Consider the following 6738-nt stretch of genomic DNA (forward strand, 5'->3'; position numbering starts at 1 on the left):
CCTGGTTTAAAGAATCTCTTAGGAGATTGAGGCCCCCGTACATGTCAGACTTTGTGTCCAGACTCGGTCTCTCTGCTCTGGGTTCAAACCTGTGTACTGCTGGAGTCCCTGGTTCACATTCCCTGTTTCTGACTGGAAACGACGTCAGATCCACTGACCTCCATAGCAGTGTTGTTGTAGTTGTTGTTGCCTCTGGGCCACTGGACTGGAAGGCGGGTCCTCTGTGGTGGCTGCAGCCAGTTGGGTGGTTAGTTCACTGCTGCCCTCCACTTTCTGGCTGGGTGGCTGTATCCTAGAGTCCTGGTCATCTTGCTTCTCCCTCCACCTTGATGATCAGCAGTCTGGTTGCCCTTCCTCTGTCTCTGCTGACTGCTGATGGGGTTAAGTAGGAAGATGAGTGAGTGAGACAGAGCATCCACTATCTACTGAATGGAGATATGGACATGACATGGGATTTAGTGAAATTCATATAGTTGTCTTGTTGTTATTGTGTTATAATCAGTGTGTAGTGGAGGGTAAAACTCCACCTTTTGTGATTTTGCACAAAAAACTTCATAAAAACATTGGATAGAAGTAAATTATTCCACTAATACAAATATAACCTGCACATATATCTTAATACTGTTTTCATGAATTTTATTATATACTCTTTAATCCAATTCAAAAACAGCAAGGACGGATCCAGGAAGTAGACAGGATTTCATAGCGTATTGCTAAAAACGAACTGACATAATGCTTAATCCATAGGCTTTTTTCCATAGGAATCTCTTGCTTCTGTGTCACTCTCAATGATGAAAGCTCTGATGTCTTTCAGATTGCTGGAGGGAGAACCTGCGGCCGCACTGTGCACAACTGAAGGGCTTCTCTCCAGGTGTGAACGTTCTGGTGAACTTGGAGATGGCTGCGCGCACACAAAGCTCTTCTCACACAAGGTTGCAGGAGGAACGTCCGCATTCTGGTGTGGATGACCGCGTGCCGCCGTAAGTCACTCTCGTGGCAAACTTTCTATGGCAGCTTGGGCAACCATATGGTCGTTCTACGGTGCCAGGTGTAACATCTGTGGCGAGAATACTGGAGTGAGAGGAAGTTGCGGCGCTTAGTCTAAAATGGCAATCAGGAAGTGAGGATGAGGTGGTTGTTGAGCTCCTCTTCCTGGTATTTCAGAGTGTCTATGGAGGCTTGCCAACGAACACCAACTATCTTTGTTGGCCTCAACTGCATTTCCTGTGCCAAGATGCATGCCTGTATTATCTCTGAGGGCCGGAAGCTGGGTGAAACCAATTGCGTTGTGTTGTCTCTCATCGATTCGGTGTGAATCATTGGTGCGTTTCTGTTAAACACTTCCCACTACCTGCTTATTTCCAGTCCCATTGCGTGGTGAAATAGCTGTACCACCTGACCCACACTCAAAACCTCTATCTACCTGCTGCCCACTGGACAACAGAGTCAACACTATCACATTTTCTGATGAGGAATGGAACGACTTGGGGGAAAACCGTGGTTTTTCTAACCCTACTTCTCATTTCCATGGCCGAGCTAGTCTGTGTTTCTGGGCCCACTGGGCCACTCCCTAGGCCATAACTTTAGTGTGAGCAGCAGAGGCGCCATCATCCGCGCTACTACCTCTCTCCACACCTGGTTTAAAGAATCTCTTAGGAGATTGAGGCCCCGTACATGTCACATTTAGTGTCCAGACTCGGTCTCTCTGCTTTGGGTTCAAATCCTGTGTACTGCTGTTGGTCCCTGGTACACATTCCCTGTTTCTGATGGAGGAGGACGGCGTCAGATCCACTGACCTCCATAGCGGTGTTGTTGTAGTCGTTGCTCTGGGCCACTGGGCTGGAAGGCGGGATCCTTGGTGGGTGCTGCATTCAGTTGGGTGGTTAGCTCTCCTGCTGCCCTCCACTGTTCTGGCTGGTTGTCTGGACCTAGATTTCTGGTCATCTGCTTCTCCCTCATCCTTGATGATCAGCAGGTCTGGTTTCCCTTCCTCTGTCTCTGCTGACTGCTGATGGGATTAAGTGGGAGAGATGAGTGAGACAGAGCATCCACTATCTACTGAATGGAGATATGGGCATGACATGGGATTTAGTGAAATTCATAGTAGTTGCTCTTGTTGTTATTGTGTTATAATGTGCTGGCATACACATCTATACAGACATGACCTATATCCCAGGCAAAACGTTCTGGTGTGCGAGACTAAAAATAGGCATAAGTCTGTGACAGTCTAAAAATCGGCGTTAAAATTGGAACTTACCTCATCACTTGTAGCATCCATATGCTTTGATGGAGAGACATCCTTCTTGGTCCACGTCTATGGCTGTCTGTCTCTTGGTATGCTGCTGTTCCCAAAAACTCCTGTTGGAAAGTCTGGCTCTGCTTTGCCAAGTAGGTCCTGGAAATAAAAGAGGAGGTAAAAAAATTACAAATCATAACTATGATGTTACCTAAATTATGATCATCTTCCATATGCCCCCATCCATCAATGGTGTTTTTACAAAGAACAAAGGAAGCATAATACGTTTCATGACGTGTTATAATGTGTTCATAGAGCTAGAAGGATCCTAGCTGTGTTGACAGTACAAATAAGCATGACATACACTGAGCTGTAAAAACATTTAACAACACCTGTTCTAATCTATTTCTGTGTTCATATTTCAGAACAGAGATTATTTAGACTTTAGGATAGTGGGGGGAAAAATTCATGCTGTGAGGAAAAATTAAGAGCACTCTACAAATTAGTGCTACCACATACACAGTGGGGAACAATGGGCCTCAAGAAGGGCTAAAGGATTTCTAAAATAATTATTATAATAATTATATATATTTTCAATTATGTTGATTCTAGGATGTTCTTTGTTACACGGTCAAATTCATCACCAACCTGTCGTTCCGTCTCTCGATTAATGTGTCTGTTTAGCAGGCGTATTCCATGGAAGCGATTTTGGACTGACCCCTCTGAAGACTTTGTTCTCTCAGATCGAAACCTCGCGATCTGAAGTTTCATCAATTTCATTTTCCTCCGGAGAAATTCGTTCTCCTTGTGGCTTTGGGACATCTTTAGGTGTACAACCGCATAGCCATCATCAACAACTTTGCAGATTTCGGCTACAGCCGCGTTGGCTAGCACCTCCATGATTGAGGCTATCTGCGCCTGGAACTCGACCACGGAACCCGACATTGTCCCCGACGCTTTTGGTCCCTTTCAATATGAAAACAGTCTTTGTATTTTCTATAATATTTTAATAATCTACAGTTATCTAGTTTGCTATTAAAATAAAGTTAATCCTATCAGAAACGAAACATCGCTAGCTTTGTTTGTAGCCGGTGATTCTTTCCTTTTCCCCCTCATTATGCTGGACTGTGGAATTAAAGTTTAACACCGCACCTACTGTACAGGAGTTCTCCATCACAACAACGTTGTAGCTAAGTAACAAAAAACTAGGCTTGTGTGCCCCAAAAATGTTGGAGGACACCCCTACACCGAGCTATTACAAAACACATGTTTTTTCCACATCTATAATGGCTGTCATTTATTAAAATGGGTGATTATGTAAAATATTTTACTGAAGAGGTGGTTAATTGATAGATATTGTGACAAAAACGCCTCAAACTAAAAAGTGCACAATAATGCCTGGCTGGAAGTGGCATTTCCACATAACCATATGTAACCCAATATAGGCTGTCTGCCCCACATACACAGGCAAACAGCATCAGGATATCTTAATGTATTCTGGAAATATAGACCTGTAAACACAGAGATACAATAGGTGGAAATATCAAGTATTAATTATTATGATGAATGTACACCTTACTTTTTGGTAGCTGAATAATAGACAACTTCCCAAGTCATTGCTCTCATCCAGCGCTGTTGGTCCTGCTTGATAAAAATACATAGTTCCACGTTTTTGTTGTTGTCGTGGCTATTGTAATCGGCTCTAAAGAAAACAAGTGGGCTTAGACATCGAAATTAAACATTTTGGGTCCAAGGTTCCTTGAAGGATTTTGTATCTTTTGCCCCTACTCATGTAATTAAACCACAGTTATTTTTGGGGCACCCTAGATTTGACCTCAAATCCAATATGGTATCCAAAATCCAATATAGGTGCAATAATATCATTTGATGGTGTTAATGTATGAATTAAGGAAATTTTATCTTTTTTTTTTTTTTTGAAATTATGAAAACACTTTACCCATAAAGACTGTTTTGGTGTAAATCTATTTTATTCTGATTCCAATATGTCCAACATGATTCACACACCTTTGCCTGCTTAAGTGAGGTCCAAAGGTATCTGGACAGTGAACATTTTTGTTGTTCTTATGGCTCTGTACTCCAGCACATTGAATTTGAAATTGATACAATGACTATGAGGTTAAATTACAGACTGTAAACTTTACAGGAAAGATTCATCAATTTTGAATGTTATATTGTTTTTGTGTGAGCGATGTTCTATCGATACCAGGGGTCATGCGTTTTCATGTGTATAGGAGCTATTGCCCGTTTGAGAAGGTAGAAAGTTGGCCGGTATGATGTACCATTGCGATAAAACCACTCTCACTACACTGGAAATGAAGAGAAATACGACTTTTTGATCGGCAAAAAAAGTCTGGGATTCGTGTCAATTTCAATACTTGACAATGTCAAGATAGAAGACAACCTATCAATGAAACCATTGATCATATTTGTGCGATATTCCTACCTTCATCAAACTTGTGACTCTACTTGTTGGATGCATTTGCAGTTTGTTTTGGTTGTTTTTCAGATTATTTTGTACCCAATAGAAATCAAATCAAATTGTATTTGTCACATGCGCCGAATTACAACAGGTTGTAGTAGACATTACCTGAAATGCTTACTTACAGCCCTTAACCAACAATGCAGAATTTATTTTAAAGTAAGTAAGAAAATATTTGTACAAAATAAATAATAAAGAAAAAAAGTAAACACAATAAAATAACGATGCTATATACAGGGGCTACAGGCACAGAGTCAATGTGCGGGGGTACAGTTTAGTCAAAGGTAATATGTACATGTAGTTGAGGGTAAAGTGACTATGCATAGATAAACAGCAAGTTAGCAGCAGTGTAAAAAAGGGTGTCATGCAAATTTCTGGAGCCGTTTGATTAACAGTTTAGCAGTCTAATGGCTTGAGGGTAGAAGCTGTGAATGGTACATAATGTATTGTGTCATTTTGGAGTCCACTTTTATTGAAATAATGATTGAGTGAGAGTTTCGGCATAAAAATAATAAATATAGAGCAAAGTGCTGGAGTACAGAGCCAAAACAACAACAAAATGTGTCACTGTCCAAATACTTTTGGACCCAACTGTATATCAAATGACAGCGTTTTCATGAATTTGATTTATTTAATCTGAAACCCATAAAAAAAAATGCAAGGTACATGATCCAGGAAGTAGGCAGGACTTTCATAGAGTATTGCAATAACCTAACTGACATAATTTCTAATCCATATGCTTTTTTTCCATAGGATCTCTTGATTCTGTGTCACTTCTCAATGATGAAGCTTCTGATGTCTATTCAGATTTGCTGGAGTGGGAGAACCTGCGTCGCACTGTGCACAACTGAAGGGCTTCTCTCCCAGTGTGCGTTCTGGTGCACTGAGGCTTGCTTGGGGGACACAAAGCTCTTCTCAACAACGTGCAGGCGAACGCCCGCTTTCTGGTGTGGATGATCATGGTGATGCTGTAAGTCACTCTCGTGGAGAAACTTTTATGGCAGTTCGGGGCAACCGTACGGTCGTTCTACAGTGCCAGTCTAAAGTGTGTGGCGAAATTACTGGAGTGAAGGAAGTTGTGGCGCTTGGTTCTAAAATGCAATCAGGAAGTGAGGTATGAGCTGGTTGTTGAACTCCTCTTCCTGGTATTTCAGAGGGTCTATGGGAAGCTTGCCAATGAACACCAACTATCTTTGTTTGGCCTCACTTGCATTGTCCTGTGTCAAAAAATGCATGCCTGTATTTTTCTCTGTAGGGTGGGAAACCGGGTGCTACCAATAGCGTTGTGTTGTCTCTCATTGAATCGGGGTGTACGGGGTGAATCATTGGTGGCATTTCTGTTAAACCCTCCCATCCCTGCTTATTTCCAGTCCCCATTGACCTGTTGTGTAGTAGCTGTACCCACCTGACCCACTCGAAACCTCTATCTACCTGCTGCCCACTGATACGGAGTCAATCACTATCACATGGTCTGATGAAGATGGAACGACTTGGGGAAAACCTGTGGTTTTCTAACCCTACACTTCTCATTTCCATCGGCCGAGCTAGTCTGTGTTTCTGGGCCCACTGGGCCACTCCCGTAGGCCCATTACTTTAGTGTGAGCAGCAGAGGTATCATCGTTTAGTCGCTACTGCCTCTCTCGCACACCTGGTTTAAAGAATCTCTTAGGAGATTGAGGTCCCCGTTCATGTCACACTTAGTGTCCAGACTCTGTCTCTCTGCTCTGTGTCAAATCCTGTGTGCTGCTGGGGTCCCTGGTTCACATTCCCTGTTTCTGACTGGAGGAGGATGGCGTCAATCCACTGACCTCCATAGCAGTGTGGTTGTAGTTGTTGTTGCCTCTGGGCCACTGGGCTGAAGGCGGGGTCCTTTGTGGTGGCTGCAGTCAGTTGGGTGGTTAGTTCTCTGCTGCCCTCCACTGTTCTGGCTGGGTGCTGATCCTAGAGTCCTGGTCATCGTGCTTCTCCCTCGTCCTTGATGATTCAGCTGATCGTGGAGGTT

At 42.9% G+C, this 6738-nt stretch overlaps 1 long non-coding RNA gene across 1 annotated transcript; it reads right to left on the bottom strand.

The window, feature by feature from the left end:
• Positions 1-292: 292 nt before the first annotated feature.
• On the bottom strand, positions 293-2497 carry LOC112079406 (uncharacterized). The gene is made up of 3 exons (XR_002895933.2): positions 2258-2497; positions 1797-2008; positions 293-372 (listed from the first exon to the last, which is right to left on the bottom strand). It is a non-coding gene; the product is annotated as an uncharacterized lncRNA (long non-coding RNA).
• Between the last annotated feature and the right edge of the window lie 4241 nt (positions 2498-6738).

This window comes from Salvelinus sp. IW2-2015, unplaced genomic scaffold, assembly GCF_002910315.2.
Source record: "Salvelinus sp. IW2-2015 unplaced genomic scaffold, ASM291031v2 Un_scaffold7882, whole genome shotgun sequence".
Lineage (NCBI taxonomy): Eukaryota > Metazoa > Chordata > Actinopteri > Salmoniformes > Salmonidae > Salvelinus > Salvelinus sp. IW2-2015.